The sequence below is a fragment of the Apium graveolens genome, chromosome 7 (assembly GCF_009905375.1).
Source record: "Apium graveolens cultivar Ventura chromosome 7, ASM990537v1, whole genome shotgun sequence".
NCBI lineage: Eukaryota > Viridiplantae > Streptophyta > Magnoliopsida > Apiales > Apiaceae > Apium > Apium graveolens.
The window spans coordinates 211,327,989-211,344,883 of NC_133653.1; positions in this window are offsets into that span (position 1 = coordinate 211,327,989).

Here is a 16,895-nt window from a genome sequence, read left to right on the forward strand (position 1 = left end):
CAAACTGCTTTTTGTAGACTTATCAATCCAGCTGTTGGATTGTTTGTTGATTGTTTATCTTGGATATTGAACTGATCTGCAATTCTGTACTTTGAGACTGTACTTCGAGATCTCCAGTTTGAATTAATAGAACACTTGACATCTTGATAAGTACATAGGCTTATCGAGATCTTTAGCACTCCATATTGAGTTTGACTTGTAGAGGTCTTCAGCTTGTCGAGATCTCTAGTCTTCATATCTTCACTTGACTTATCGATAACTCTGAGTTCTCTAGTGAAGGAATGACTTGTCGATATATTCAATCTTCAGTTCTTTAAATTGGCTTGTCGATATCTTCTTGAGTTCTCGAGTAGCTTTCCTGACTTCTCCACTCTCGGTGGATATTGCTCATCCGTCGAGTAGATATACAGATCATCCGTCGAGTAGATATATAGCTCATCCGTCGAGTAGATATTGCTCATCCATCGAGTAGATATTGCTTATCCGTCAGTACTCTCTGGAGTTCTCGAATGACTTCTCTATAACATTAAATCCGTGACTTGTAGAGATCTTGTCTTAGAATATTTTTCTCCAAACAGATTTATTCAACTCCAAACTTCTTCAAAATTCTTCTGAGGCATGATCTTCTTGATCTTCTTCCAGATAGAATCCTTAGGCTTGATAGTGTTTTAGGAAAAAGACTCCGGTCTACTCCTTTGCATTTTTACAGACTTTAAGTGTTATAAGTACAAAATACAAATTTAGATAACAATACAACTTACTTAGGGTTGACAAATTATCTTAGTCTTGTTAAAGTACATGTATGTCTTTTACAACAATCTCTCCCAATTTGTGAGAAGATTGTTTCACACAAATTCATGCTTGTTAACAAGACTAACCCCAAGTTTAAAACTGATGGAAGATAAAATTAAAACATAAAGCTTGATAGAATTACAGCTTGTACAACATAAGATTCACCAGGTTCCAAGATTACAAGAATCAGGTAAAGACAGTTTTTACATCTGCTTCTTCTCTAAGTTTATCCTTCAAGTGATCAAGAATTTCAAGTTCTTCTATGATGAGTGTTCCACTTAGAGCTTCCACAAGTTTTTGCCTTGCTGCCTTAGGGTAATCCTGGTCCAAATACTCTAAGCTGAATCTTGAGAATCCACCAACTTTGATGTTTAGAAATCTACCATCTTTAGAAATTCTTCTCATTACTTTTGCTTTCAACTCTTCTGATCTTTTTATAAACATATATATTTCTTCATCATGTCTCCTTCTTCTTTCTTCAGCTTTAGCCTTATCTCTTTTCTTTGTTTCCTCCCTTTCAATCAATCATAGATGATCTCTATGTCCTTGTAACAGTGTCCTTGCCTTTTAACAAACTTAACACTCTCTTAATTTCTGCAGGTGTCAAAGAATCCATTAAATATTTGTCTAGAAGAGTGAATGTACCATCCTTAGAATAGACTCTAACTTCTCTCAGGGATACAACCCAGATTGTAACAATTTCCTCAGCTGGATGTTGAAAATGATCTTCATATGAGGTGTACCAATTTAGAGGTAGAAAGTCAGATTCTTTGAAGCAATTACAGATGGCCCTTTCAGTGACTTCCACTTCCTTTACAGGCTTGACTTTCTTTGTCTTTCTCCCAACATATTTGAGCTTGAATTTTAGTGAGGGTTTGGCTAAAGGTAGGTTGTTATTTTCTTGAGATTTGCGAGGCTTGAGGTGATTGGAATTTTTAGGAAGGAGTTGGCAATTTGTATGTAAAGAAATTTTGGCTTAGATGTTTGGAAAGGTTTGATGTTAGAGATAGTTGATGTTGTGGGTTGAGCTAAGGTTTGAGATTGTTGTATTTGGATTTTTAGGGTTGTTTGAGTTCCTGAATCATCATGAGGTTTTCTGCTTTTCCTCTCCCCTCTTCTCTTCTTCTCTTCATCTTTCTTGTCATCCTCCTTCTTCTTCTCTCCACCATTGCTACCAGATGACTTACTAGACTGACTCGGATTTGAGCCAGAAGGATTCTGATCACTCTTCTTGTGCTCATCATCATCCAAGTCATCATTGTTAAACTGAGTTTTGGGCAAGTTGACTTCTGTATTGTCCAGATATCTCCTTAGTAGCTTTATCATTTCCAAATCATCATGGTTCTTGTTTTTCTTAGCTTTTAAGCTAGTTCCTAGGATCATGATAAGCTTCTCATTGCTCCTGACACATTGTTTAGGGATACTGAAAAATCTGAATTGTTGAGTGATTGGACAGATATATGTTATACCCTTGTGATATGCTTCAGGAAAGGCAGCTACATGAGCATCTTTCAGTGCAGTTAGTAGCTTGGTATCTTCACGAGCTATAACTCTAACTTTGCTAATAAAGATATCTAACTCAGATGCCCTCCTTAAGATAAGGCAATTGAGGTACACCTGCATACATCTGTTTGTCCCTGAGTCATTTGCATTAACCACTATCCTGTCTTTCAGAAAGTTATCCTTGTTGACTTTGATCACTCTTATGAAATTGATTGTCTTTTCCAGGGCCTTTTTATATGTGAAGTGATTGTTGTTGAGAGAAGCTTTTAAGGCATTGAGTAGTTCTTCAAACTCTGTGCTCAAACTAGGTCCTTCAGCAGACCTAATAAGTCTCTCTTTGTCAAGATCAACTTCTTTAGTTTTCTTTCCAGCACCCTGAACTTGATGTTGAGATGACCTTGATTGTGCCAACCTAGCCCCTATCTCCCCCTTAGTCTTGTTGATAGGCATGAGAAGGGGAGTAGGAATTTCAGGCCTTACTTGTTCAGGCAAAGAAGGTAGTGGTATGTTGAGTTTACCCATGATGGCTCCTAAAGCTACAGTGTAACGATTGGGAATTTCGCGACGTAATAAAGTATGATTTCAGTAGTATGAATATAAATTATGTGATTAAGCGATGATTAATTGTCTTTATTGTATATTAGTATCTGGGAGCGTAGATAGATGTGTTCTAATTTAAAGAGTTAGCTTAGGGGTTAAGCTGTGTTGTCGGGCCGTGAGGTAGAACGGAACCCATCTTAAAAAGGGATTAAAGTGTTTAAATGTGAAATATGTGTATTTATGTGAAATGGAATGTTTAAGTAAGTATTACGTTCTAGTGACGTGTCGGTTGGTAAAGGTAATTGTGAAGCGTAATTGAAACGCTGAGCGTCGGGCTGTTAGGCAGAACGTGACCCTATACGCGAAAAGAAGAATAATAATAAAAAGGAAATTTTATGATCAGATATGAGTTGTGATGTGTGAATATATGTGCTTGCTTGTCTGTATGCATGATTACGTGATCTGTTAATTTTTAAACGGATTTAAGGAATTATTTGATTTAAAATAAGGATTATTGGACCTTTATGCATTTTTATAAAATTATTCGAGTAAGGTCAAGGCATGAGACTAGTTGTGTTATCTTCAAAATAGTCCTAGAGACTTTCTAAAAGTGATAGACGGATTTATTTCGTGATCGTTGTATTTTAAAATGATTTTATGGAGCAAAAATGCTATTTTCGGCATGATCTTGTAAAATCCGTATTTAATCAACCGTTCGCTCAAAAATTATTCCGAAAATATGGCTGAAAAACTAATTTCGAGATCTACATTCTAAAATTATTATTCGTTTCATTCTCATCTTTTACAGGAGAGCTATTTCTTGATTAAATCCGTTTTTGGATTGAAAATAAGAGAGAAAAGAAAAAAGAAATATAAAAGTGTGGTACAATGACCACACTACCCTCCCAAGTCAATATAAATACTCCCTCCCCTCCGCCTTTTCTTTCTCTTCACCCGGTCACTCCCTCATCTCTCACATTCTCTCATTTCTCTCTCTCTCTCTCTCTCTCTCTCTCTCTTTTTCTCTCTCACTCTCGAAGTCTCTCTCTCTTTTTCCTCTCGGTACATCTCTCTTCTTCACTTAATTTTTATGGATTCTTCCATAAAACTTCATTCTTGTTCCATATATAAGCTTTGATTCACTTGCATATGTGGTTTGGTACTTGCATGCGAGTGTGTGTGTGTTTAGGTTCGATTTTTTTGCCGAGTTCTTGTTTTATAGAACCAAGATGATGTGGTTTTGTGATGATTATGTCTTGCATGTGTTTGTTGCTGTGATTTTTAAGGAAAATCGGGGGTTTTGTGGTTGGACACCCTCGAATGAGGGCACCGTCGTGAAGCCACCGCCACCGGTGATGAACTCCGGTGAACAGGTGGTGAGTGATGATGTTATTACTGAGCTCTACTAATCATAAAATCTATTTTCAAAGTTTGCATGTGGTGATTTCATAAAAACCCGAATGGGTCCTTGATTTTGAGAAAATAAATTTGATTGTTTCTGGGATGAAAATGACTTGTTAATGAATATTCTTAGAAGTAATTGAGAAATTTGATTAGTTGATGATTTAAAGAATCGAAATAGAAGTTGCATGTGATGTTTTGCTTGAAAACCGAATGGTTCTTGTTTATTAAGTTGATTTTATGATGAAAATGATTTGTTGATTGATTGATTGTAGAGATTCTTGAATAAGTGGATTGAGATGTGGTTGAAGAACTCCAAATGATGCATGCATGTCTTGATTAATGGAAAATTCAGGTGTTTTTGCTTGATCTTAAGGGATTAAAGTTGATTTATGTGTTTAAACGAACTATAGGTGTGATTTCGATTTGGTTCTAGAAAGTGCATGTCAAATTTATCTATGCATGTGTGTTTCTTTTGAAAAATCCGAATGGATCTTATGGTTAAAAGAATATTAAGTTGATTTTTTGAGTTTATGTGCTAATTGCATTAGTTACTAGCGAGAATCGACATGAGTATTTGGATGCATGTCGAGATAGAGTTATGCATTTAAGCGTTTAGGCTAAAAGATGATTTAAAGGAATAGCAGTGACTTGAACTCAAGTTTTTATGCAATTTTGGTGTTTGTATGTTAATGCTTGATTCTTGGTTGTGTTTGGTTGTAAGGGACGAATGGAATATAGGTACAAAAGGGATTGATTTGATGCTAAGTGAATGCATGTGTAATTTTTAGAAATTATGTTATTTATGTGTGTGTTTTGGTTCGAATTGAATGATGAAAAGGGAAGGATTGAATCGTCTTAATATAAGGTTATATAAGTGATATAATAACTCGAGTATAGAGTTTAAAACACAAGGATTAAATGTTATATGTCATATTTGTATCGCAATATGTGATCCAAAGTCTATATGGTTAAAGTATACAGGTTTTGGTACAAACGTGCTTGTATTTATAATTGAGTATATATATATATACTGTTAGAGTATTGCGATTAAGGGAAATATTAAGCATTCTGGGAACGTCAAGTGGGAATCTAATTAAGGTTTTAGTTTTTGATTGTAGATTCGGAGCGTGAGGGCATTCAGGCTAGGAAAGGGAAAAGTATACTAGGCGGCAGTAGTTCAACCTTTTTGAAACAGTAAAGCGAATTCAGGCAAGTAACTCTACTTACTTGTGCAATTATTATAGAGAGGATATTGTTCATGCCATGTAGAGTATTGAACTTTTATAGTAATGTACCCCTGATATTGTTCCTGTGAACTTGTTATTGATAAGGTTATTATTCAAACCCTTTGATAACCTTTTCTTATCCCGATTACTTTTCAATACCATGAACTGTTGTAAACCCTTTGAGAACCTTTACGAACCCCTTGTATAACGATCCTGTACTCCTTTATTTACCTTATTCCCTAATGATTCTTGAAACGGCTTTGATTCCCCAACTTGAGTATCTTGTCATCATTTGATCAAGATCCGTAGAATTGAACTTTGCTTATCCTTGATTCATTTCCTTATCTTTGAATTCTTGAAATTGAAACTAAGAATGAGTTTCGACTTGAAAGAGTCTGAATGATTTCATATTCTTGGGAATGATAAAATGGATTTATTAAACCTTTCTTTTTCCAACACAAGGTTTTCCAAACGAATTCCTAATGGATTGGATTGAGATGTAAGAGACTAGTGGGACTAGTCCAGTCATATAAAGAGGCTAGCGGGGCTAGTCTAGTTAAGGATGAAATTATGCCATAGGTACCTTAAAGACCGGATGGAGGTCGGTTTCGGCTGATCACCCGTATTATTATGAATTGAAAAGTTAAAGTAGTCCAATCAAGGATTCCATAATTATTGAATTTTATTCAGTGAATGATTCTTTAAAAATGAAATGGTATATAATGTTTTGAAAAGAGTTGATTGTGATATTGATTAGCTTACAGCTTGTGAACCCTGATTTTGATTCTGTTATCAATCGTATAATTGATTCCCAATGATGAAAAGATTCTCGCTTTCCATTTGAAAGATCACTTGTGATCCTGTTAATGATTTGTGTTGAATGTCAGCTTTCACCCTATCTTGAGCCTTGTTTCTTGGAAGCCCAGAGCTTTTCTCCATAACCCTTTCATAGCCCAAAAGATAGAAATTTGCCACCTAGAAATGATAAAGTAGAATGCCCTGAGATCGGTAATGGTATATTGTGGATTTTGTATCATAGAACTGTTTTATAGTTACTTGCTGAGTTTTATACTCATATGTTTTGTTTTAATCTAACCATGGCAGTTAAACAAGAAGATGGCCAGGCTTAGGCGCACTGCTCATAAAAGCATACCTGGTGGTCCCTACCGTGTTGAGGGCTTTCGGTTTCCAGATCAGGTAGTACAGGTTTTGAGTGAGCAAGCACTTAGCCGAAAAGTTGTTAAGATACAACGGGTTATCTGTCGGTTCTAAATTGGGATCGACTATGTAAAGTTGGTTTTAATCTGGGTTGTAAATTATATTCTATGGTTGGTAGTTGTAATCTTGTCTCATACTTTATCCTGTTTGATCCTGTTAGTAGCTAATCGGGGTTTATGCTTATTTAATTCATAGATTAAAGGTGTCTGGGTCCTCATTTCCTAACCCCGAGATTGAGGGCATCACATATAAAATTTTGCATTTGAAGATGCTTATGGGAATCCACCAGAGTTTGGATATCTGTTTGTTGACTTTTGACAAGAGATGTCAAAGCCTCAACTTGTGCAGTGAGAGAGGAGTTGGAGTCTTGTAATGCTGTGACTTGACCCCGTAGAGACTGAATTTGCAGATTTGTTGAAGTGGATCCAGGTTGATAAGAGCTGCTAGATGTGCCAAAGTGTTCTTCTATAGCCTTTTTCATCCCATCCATTAGCAAAGCTGAGGGCTTAAATCTGCTCTGGTGAAGTTGATCCAGCTGAACCTTGGTTTCATTTGAATGAGTAATTTAGCTCTGGATCATTTTATGGAGATTAGTGAACGATTGTTTGAGATTTTTGACTTCCTTCTCAATAGAGGCAAGATCCATCCTGGTCATTTGCTCAGAAAAATGTTTGAATTTAGAAGAGATCTGCTCTTGAGATGGTATGATCTTGTCCATTTTCTCATTCACCAGTTTCCTGATTCTGTCTTCATGGCCAGTAAGTTTGATTTCAAGAGCCTTACCAAATAGATGAAATACTTTGAGTTGAGCTTTGTATACATCTGTAATGGCATCATAGACATCTTCTGGATTCAAGTCTCTTGCATTGCTGCTCAGAATAGTAACATATTCTTCTCGAAATCTGGTCAGAACTTGATTCATCTCTAAGGCAAAGTCATCAGACAGCCATGCATCCACATTCCCATCCGGTTCATCATCAGTGACAATTTTCTCCTTTTGCTCCTTAACCTCTTCATTGTAAGCAAGCATGTTAGCTTGATAGTCTTGGTTGCTCATGTCTGAAGTTAGAAGATGTTGTGAGATGTTGTCCAGTCCAGAGATCTGCTCTACTAGTAGATCATCTACAGAAGTTGGTTGAGAGGTAGATTCTTGTAGCCACTGAGAGAGTATGTGAAGTTTTTGAGGTTGAGTGGTTGATGGTTCATCAGAAATGTTAGGTCACACACACTGTAGAAGCGGGGTTGAATACAGTGTATAGCACAATCAAATCGAATTCAAAGAACACAAGTAACAAAAAACAAACTTTATTAAACTCTGTTACAATGTGGAACTGTCCTCTCTCAGTGATGAACAAAATGTCACGAGAGCTGCTAGGGTTACAATAAATATTATTCTCGATAATGATAACACTTGTAGTGTAAACCCTATGTCTGTGTTTATATACTACACAGTTGCAAGATAATAACTAATTGATATGAAATATAATTCTGCTTCCTAAAATATATCAATCATATATCTTTTCTTCCAAGTATTCTATTCTTCATAGAATTCCTTCTTCATGCATATCTCTTCTTGTGTTTGTCTTGATCTTCTTTCCTTTCAATCAGCCGCCTTCCTTATCTGAAAGTCTCCTTAAGTCTTGATATTATCTCCTGATAAATATCTCCTGATAACTTAAGTTCTGACAACTTAAGTTCTGACTTCAGTATAAGTGCTGATTTCCAGTTAAGTACTGATTTGTCCTGTTTAAGTAAGATCTGAAAACTAAACACAAATCATATTAGACATGACATTATCAAATATATCTAACAATCTCCCCCAACTTGTAAATTAGTATAATATACAAGTTTAACAGATATTTGATGATGTCAAAAACATTAAGTACAAATGCATGAGAATTTGACTAGATAACTACGAACTTACAGTCCTTAAAGCTATACCAACTTTAACTTCTGATAACAACTTCAGTCTGTATACACATCAGAATTTGAGCAGTTGTAGATCTAGACTTGGCTTCAATTTCTGATCTCTTCGATGTCAGGAGTTGTTATGAGATAGTTCTTTAACAAACATCTCTCAGCATATCTGAGTTCATCAATCATCCTCCTTTTAGCATCTTTAAGCTCTGCATTATCTTCACCAGTTTGGAAGATAGCATATCTGAGATCATTAATTTTTGCTTTTCTCAACTCCTGATCTAGTCTGATCAAATATGCTTTGTCAGACTCAAGATTGAATTCTACAGCCTTATAACCCAGAAAGGTAGTTATAATCTTAGCAGGGTTAGGCTTCATCTCGACAATATCACCCTTGTGATCTCTGTACTTTGGACAGTATGTGCTGTTAGACTTTACAGAATAAAGCTTCTTCTGTCTCTGAACTTGAGTCTTCAAATAATTTGCAGCACTATCTGTTAATATGTTCTTCACTGGAAGTAGAAATAGAACATGTTCTAATTCCTCATAGTACTTCAGGGGTATAGCATTCTTCCTAATATGGTAAACCCTTCCATCTGTCATGAAGTATAACAAGATGTGTTCTTCAAGAAAGTATGGTAAACCATCTGTACAGATTCAAGCTGATTCAATCTTTCAGGAGTTGCTCCAACACCTGGTTCACTTAAGGAAGTTGGATCATTGGTTGTGTTCTGCACTCTTCTTTCATCAACACTACCCAATCCAGATTTATCTCTTGCTTCCTTTCCAGTAACCACTCTTGCTTCAAAACCACTTACTGCAGTCTTCAAAGGTTGAGTCTGTTTGGCTTTAGTGAATCCTGGTAGGAGTAACTTTGAGGATTTAACATGAGCAATGTCAGAGGTTTCCTTTAACTTATCTTCTGATATCAAGCCAACTTGAGCTATGTCAGAGGTTGCTTGCTTCATAGTTATATCAGAACTAACTATATCTTGACTCTGAACAACTTGAGCCATGTCAGAGGTTGTCTTAAAAATCTTCCTTGAAGTCAGAGTAAGATTAGCATCTTCATCAGATATTTCTTCATCCATAAGAGGCACATAAACCTTTACAGGTTTACCAACTTTTTCTTTGCCCTTGGACCTTGGATCTATCTGCAATTGTGATTTGGCCTTGGTTGCCACAGGATTTGTCCTTTCTTTTATCACAATGCCTTTAGCCGTAGGAAGTTTCTTTTCAACAACAGAAGCTTCAGATTTGAAGATGACTTTTTCTAACTTAAGTCTAGCTTCTTCTTCCTTTAGACTCTCAAACTCCATTCCTGGATTTTCTTTCAGAAATAACTGTCTTGAAATTTCTTCATCAAGTTCCAAAAGTTCATCAGAACTTATCCTTTTACCAGTATGAGAAGTTATTCTTCTCCCAGTATCAGATTTTGTTCTATGACTTGTAGTTCCAGCTTTACTTGATGAATGATCTTTACCTTGACCATGACCTCCACCCATTCCAGAGTTTCCCGGGTCATTACCATCATCCTTTCCCTTCAGTGTCTTAACAGGTTTGTATTTGGACTTAATTACTTTCTCCCCCTTTTTGTCATCAGCAGGTAAAAGAAGAGAGACAAGCAATTTCACTGAGGATTGGATCTCATTGAGTTGATTTTGATGAGAAGCTTGATTTTTCAAAATTTCATTAATCTGAGACTGTTGCTTCTCTTGGGTTTTCTCAATGTTGGTAATTTTGTCAAAGGTAGGTTGTAAAAACCTTTTCTTGTCCAACTTGACAACTGTATCTTGCTGATTTAAGGATTCTTGAATCTTGTCCACCTTGGCCTGAGTTACAGATTGTTGACCTTGAAGGTGCCTTGTACTAAGTGGAGTAACTCTTAGCTGTGTTTTGAAATCATCATTAACTAGCATCTCATCAGCTTTTGCCAAGTGATCAGCAAGAATCTTTTCAGAAGGAACAAAGGTAACTGTGTTCCACTCCTTAGTCCACTCCTGTCCTCTAGGAGTTTCACTTCAAGGTACTGGTGCTTCCCCTGTAATAAACTTTTTGACTATCTCAGCTTTTGAAGGAGCTTGTAGAGGTGCATGTCCAGAAGGACCAGCTGCATCAGAATTTATATTTGTAGCAGCATTACCAGTATCATCAACATTTACAGCATCAGAACTTACAGAGGCAACATCTTCAGCATTCTCTGATAAAAGAACAGTATGAGAGGCTATGGTGGCTTCAACATCATCCTCTAAGTGTTGATCTCTAACTAAGTTCTGATCAACATCCATATCTGATGCTCACCGAAAATCTGATCTTCAGTATCTAGATGCAGAGAAGGTGTTGTAAGCAATTCTGGAATAAAATCAGCATCAGGAATTGGTGTTGTTGGTTGAGTGATTTGAGTTGGTGGAGCTTCTAGATTCAAAACCTGAGGCACTTCCAAGTTATGGATGTCAATTTCATCACTTGGCCCCTGGTTATCAGCATGTTCTGGAGATACCGGTGGTGTGGGAATGTGAGTAGTGCATGGCTCATGTAGTGGAGAGTGATGAGTTGCATGAAGGTCTGGATCAGCACTAGGAGAATTGTGAGCTTCAACAGGGTCTTGTGAGATCAGAGATTCCTGACCCCCTTCCTTAGCTGCTGCTTCCATTCCTTTACCAGAATCTTCAGGCCTTTTTGCCAATGATTTGAATCTTTTAGCTTTTGAGGAGGCTGTAGGAGCTGTATCATCAGAATTACGCTTTCTAAGCCTTTTTAGGGGCCTAGAACTCCCAATATCAACATCCTTCTGAGAAGAGACCTTCTCAGCTTCTATAACAACAGCTTCTAATACAGAAACCTGTTCCTCGGCATCTGATTCATCTCGCAGAATGAATCTCCTTCTCTTCTGTTGTATCTGAGGTAATTTCTTAGTCCTCTTAGGTTTGGAAGATGAAGGCTGCACTGTAGGATCTGAAGGTTGAGAAGTTTGAGGTGGTTGAATAGAGGTGGTAGGTGCTGATGGATGAGGTTCAGATGGTTGGACATCAGGATATAGTGCAGTGTATTTAATGGGATCATAGGTTATTAAGGCTTGTTTGACAGATAAAGGAATTAAGAGGGGTCTTTACACAGCCTTCTTATTATCAGTAGATAATAAGTCATTAAAAGCTCTTTTAGCTAGTCTGAATGATGAAATTAATTCACTAGCAGATTGGGGCTTATTATCACAACAGAAACTATAAATAAGCTGACAGAATCTAGCAAAATAAATAGTAGTTCTATCTTCTGTCATTCTATCCCCAATAAAACCTAAGACAACACTTGCATAGTCAAAATTAGTTTGATTTATGAGAGCATACCCGATTTGTTGGCTGAATATGGGAATTGCATCGAAATTGGAACATTTGTTTACAAAAGCCTTGGTTATGCAATCAAAGAAGAAACTCCATTCCCTCCTTATGAAAGATCTCTTCAACTGGCCCAGCTTTGCCAATGTCTTCACATATCCCAGACTGGCCATCATGTTTTGAAGAACTGGCTCTTCAACAGTAGAATAGACACAGTTCTCAGGTAGCTGCAGTGCTTGTCGAACCGTAGACAATGTCACAACATACTCAACCTCCCCTGATGAAAAAATAATACTTGGGGACCCTTGAGCACCACCATCATCATATACACCGCTTCTCCAGAACTCCAGTACCTGAGTACCAGAGACTACTTCAGGTTCGGTCAGAGCATACCCAATATCAGAACTAGCAAGAAAGTCCTGAATGAAGTGAAGTTCATATGGGGCTTCTGACTTGCTAAGAATAACGGAGAAGTTATTAGGAACAAACGTAACTCCATAAAAAATTATGTCCTTGGGTGCCATGAGAAATACGTGAGAGATAAAATTGCCTGTAAGGTGTTTGATAAAACGTCTGTATGAAAAATCATCAGTAGATGAGAGAGAATAAAAGTAAAAAGAGAGAGATAAAATATGAAAGTAAATAAAAGATTTTACAATCTTTTCTCTCTTTTACTTATACACGGTAAGAAAATAACCGTTGAGACACCTGTCGGACATGCAGCAGTAAAAGATAATTAATGGGCACGGGTATTCAGTAATCATTACTTATCACATGCATTTTTCAAGGAGAAAAACCGTTCCACTTACCAAGTAATCCCATTAATCAAGGACGTTCAGTTTTATTTTAAATTTTAAAACTGTTCCCACGAAATAAATTATTATTACTGCTTAACCAATATTCTGTAAAAATATAACCAGTGAGATAATGACCAAAAATAAACCAAGTAAACAAATACTGCCACGTCAGAATCAGAACTTGATTTATATCAGAATTTATAAGGTCATTAGAATATTGTTAGTATCAGGATGTAAAAGATCATCAGAATATGAAACGACTCAGAGACAAAATCTTGCAAAAAAGATAAAATTTCATTAATATATTAAGCAAATACATTTCATGAAACTTAAATTACATGCATAAAATTATAAGATTGTCCTAAGCTATGAATCCTAACATCAACAACTTTAGTCCTAGTCTAAGAAGACTGACAAAGCTGACGGTGAAGAGAAACGGATGGCTGCAACTAATTCTTCTTCCTACTCTCAACAAAGAGAACAACAAGACGAATGATTTGCTCCTGCTGTCGGAGAGCTTCTCTCCTTTTCTCTTCCAGACGCTCAAGATGGCGATGATAGTCCATATAAAAGAATAAGAGGTCTGTGAGAACCTCTTGGGGAACTGAGTCCCAGATTTAATCAGGAATGGCAGTGACATGCCACTCCTGCCACCAATCAACACAGCTCAACTCTATATTAAAAGTGTCATAGTTCAGGACCAAGTTGAAACGAACCATGTTTGTGATGAGGATGTAAAAAGAGTGAGTTTGAGAGAAAATGAGAGATGTGTTGGCTGGAATGAGGTGTTGGTTTATATAACCAATAGAATACTAAGAGATGCAAGGAAAATTGAATGGTTATAGGTAAAAATAATTATACCTCGTCGCCCTAGACTGATGAGAATAATAACATGCATTGGAAGCTTAAAGCAGGATTTAATGTGCACACGAAACAAGTAAAAATTACCGTGCATAGACGAGTACCACTAACCCAAGTTATGTTGACTGTTAATATCTCACCCAAACATATTCTGATTTTAAATAAGACTGTTTCGGATTTTAACCACAAATAAGTCAAGTAAAGAATCATGATTTAATATCAGAACTTAGACTTATATCAGAACTTAACAGTCATCAGAACATGATTCCTTAACTCGCAAGGTGAATGCTTATTTCTGTAATTCTTCACACAAATTCTAATTTCGTCTCTTCAGAACATAATCATCAGAACTTCCATCAGAACTTGTCCTCAGAAGTTATGCAACTGACACTTAAACTGTTCATCTAAAAGAACATTTATCACCACAGTAATTTTCATCATTCATATGGAGTGTATGTGTGTGCAGTAAGCTAAATATCAGATAAAGATTAAAGTCTGATTCATTTCAGTATATCTTAGAAATAAGGCATAACTAAGAATTTTGCTCAAAATCTGTCATGATTCTGAAGTCTACTGTAGAATGAGTTCATGCATGAGTCCACCTCAACTGTTTTGTGCTCATTTTATGCATATTTTGGAATTCTATTTTACAGTGGTTTCTCAGTGTAAGTGAGTCACAACTGCTTATCAGAATTTATGCTATTATCAGAATAGTTCTCCAGTAATCATATAGTGTGAAAAGTCACCAAGAAAATATTTATTTTGCTTTTCTGATGCATATTACTTAATACCAGCAATGCACTTGGGTCTTCCCTTCCATATTTTTACTCTAGATCTCAAAGGAGTACCTGATTTTTATTTCTTTTCTTTTTTTTTTGCTTTTGATAAGTGAGGCTTATCAGCAATTAATACATTCACCAGATTTACTAACATCAGAACTTAACAGATAAGAAGCATTATTCTAATTTTTGACTTAGTAATAAGATAGACAAAGTAAACTTAACTAAGCTCAATATCAGAATTTGCTTGTGTTAAAAGATTTCCACATAAACAATTACTTCAAACATGTGACTTTAGTATATTAAAGACTACTAGGTCAGCATCTAGCACAGTTATCCTCATTGGATTGAGTTGTTACAGAAACATTCATATCACTATCAGAGTTTAGAAATTCACATCAGACAATAATCAGTACTTAAGCAATTTTCAAATTAAGCATAGAATACACAAAGATAGTAATATCTGTAAATACTGATCATAAAATCTGATGAAATAGAACATAAGCTAAGCAGACTTAGAGAAAGAACCTGAAACCATTCCAAGTTCATTTACCAATCTTGTAAAGGTAGCTTCACAGAGTGGTTTTGTGAAGATATCTGCTAGTTGTTGATCTGTTGGAACAAAGTGCAATTCCACTGTACCTTCATCCACATGTTCCCTTATGAAGTGGTACCTAATGCTGATGTGCTTTGTCATTGAGTGTTGAACTAGATTACCTGTCATAGCAATAGCACTTTGATTATCACAGTAAATAGGGATTTTAAAGTATGTTAACCCATAATCCAGTAACTGATTCTTCATCCAAAGAATCCGTGCACAACAGCTTCCTGCAACAATGTACTCTACTTCTGCAGTTGATGTGGAAATTGACTTTTGTTTCTTGCTAAACCAAGAAACCAATCTGCCTCCAAGAAATTGGCAGCTTCCACTTGTGCTTTTCCTGTCAATTTTGCATCCTGCAAAATCAGCATCTGAGTAACCTATTAGTTTAAAGTCTGATTCTCTAGGATACCACAATCCCAGATCAGCTGTTCCCATAAGATACTTGAAAATTATTTTCACAGCTGTTAAGTGAGGTTCTCTTGGATCTGCTTGAAATCTTGCACAAAGACATGTAGCATACATGATATCAGGTCTACTAGCAGTAAGATAGAGTAGAGAGCCAATCATACCTCTGTAATCAGTAATATCTACTGATATACCAGTATCCTTATCCAATTTTGTTGCAGTGGCCATGGGAGTGGATGCACTTGAACAATCTTGCATTCCAAATTTCTTCAACAAATTTCTGGAATACATGGATTGATAAATGAAAGTGCCTTCTTCATTCTACTTGACTTGAAGGCCCAGAAAATAGCTAAGTTCCCCCATCATACTCATTTGAGATCTTGACTGCATCAGTTTGGAAAACTTCTTGCAAAGTCTGTCATTTGTAGAACCAAAAATGATATCACCAACATATATCTGCACCAAAAGTAAGTCCTTTCCATGGTTGAGGTAGAACAGTGTTTTGTCAATAGTTCCTCTGTTAAATCCACTTTCCAGAAGAAACTGAGCTAAAGTCTCATACCATGCTCTTGGAGCTTGATTAAGGCCATAAAGTGCTTTATCAAGTCTGTAGACATGATTTGGAAGTTTAGAATCTATAAAGCCTAGTGGTTGTTCAACATATACTTCCTCTTCCAATTCTCCATTGAGAAAAATACTTTTCACATCCATTTGAAAGACTATAAACTTTTTGTGAGCAGCATAAACCAAAAATATCCTTATGGCTTCCAATCTAGCAACTGGTGCAAATGTTTCATCATAATCAATTCCCTCCTGTTGAGAATATCCTTTTGCAACCAGCCTTACTTTATTCCTTGTAATTATGCCATCACTATCAGTTTTGTTTCTGAACACCCACTTTGTACCAACAACGGATCTGTTCTTTGGTCTTGGTACTAGGGTTCAGACTTTATTTCTTTCAAATTCGTTTAACTCTTCCTGCATTGCTTGCACCCAATCATTATCTTGAAGAGCTTCTTCCACTTTCTTTGGTTTAGTCTGAGAAAGAAAAGAATTATAGAGACATTCATTTGAAGTAGTTATTCTAGTTCTGACACCTGCATCAGGATTTCTAATAATTAAATCAGGTGTGTTTGATTTAGTCCACTTCCTTGCATATGGAAGATTTTCTCTAGAACTGGATGCTCCCCCATGATCCATGCTGTCTTCATCAACATTTTCTGATGCTCCCCCTGAAATTATGCTATCTGAGTTGGATCCTTCAGAATTTAAGTTTTCAGAATTATCAGAACTTGGCTCATTAGAACTTGATGAATCATAACTTGAAGAGCCAGTTGTAGGTTCTGATGCTTCTTGAGATATGGTTGTATCTTCAGTATGCTCCCCCTGCATAGGTGCATCTTCTTTTGGCGTAGTCACCATAGTTTCAATAACATCAGAGTTTAATCCATCAGAGTTTGCAATATCAGGATTTAGACTGTCAGGATTTTCAGTATCAGAATTTAAATCTTCATTTT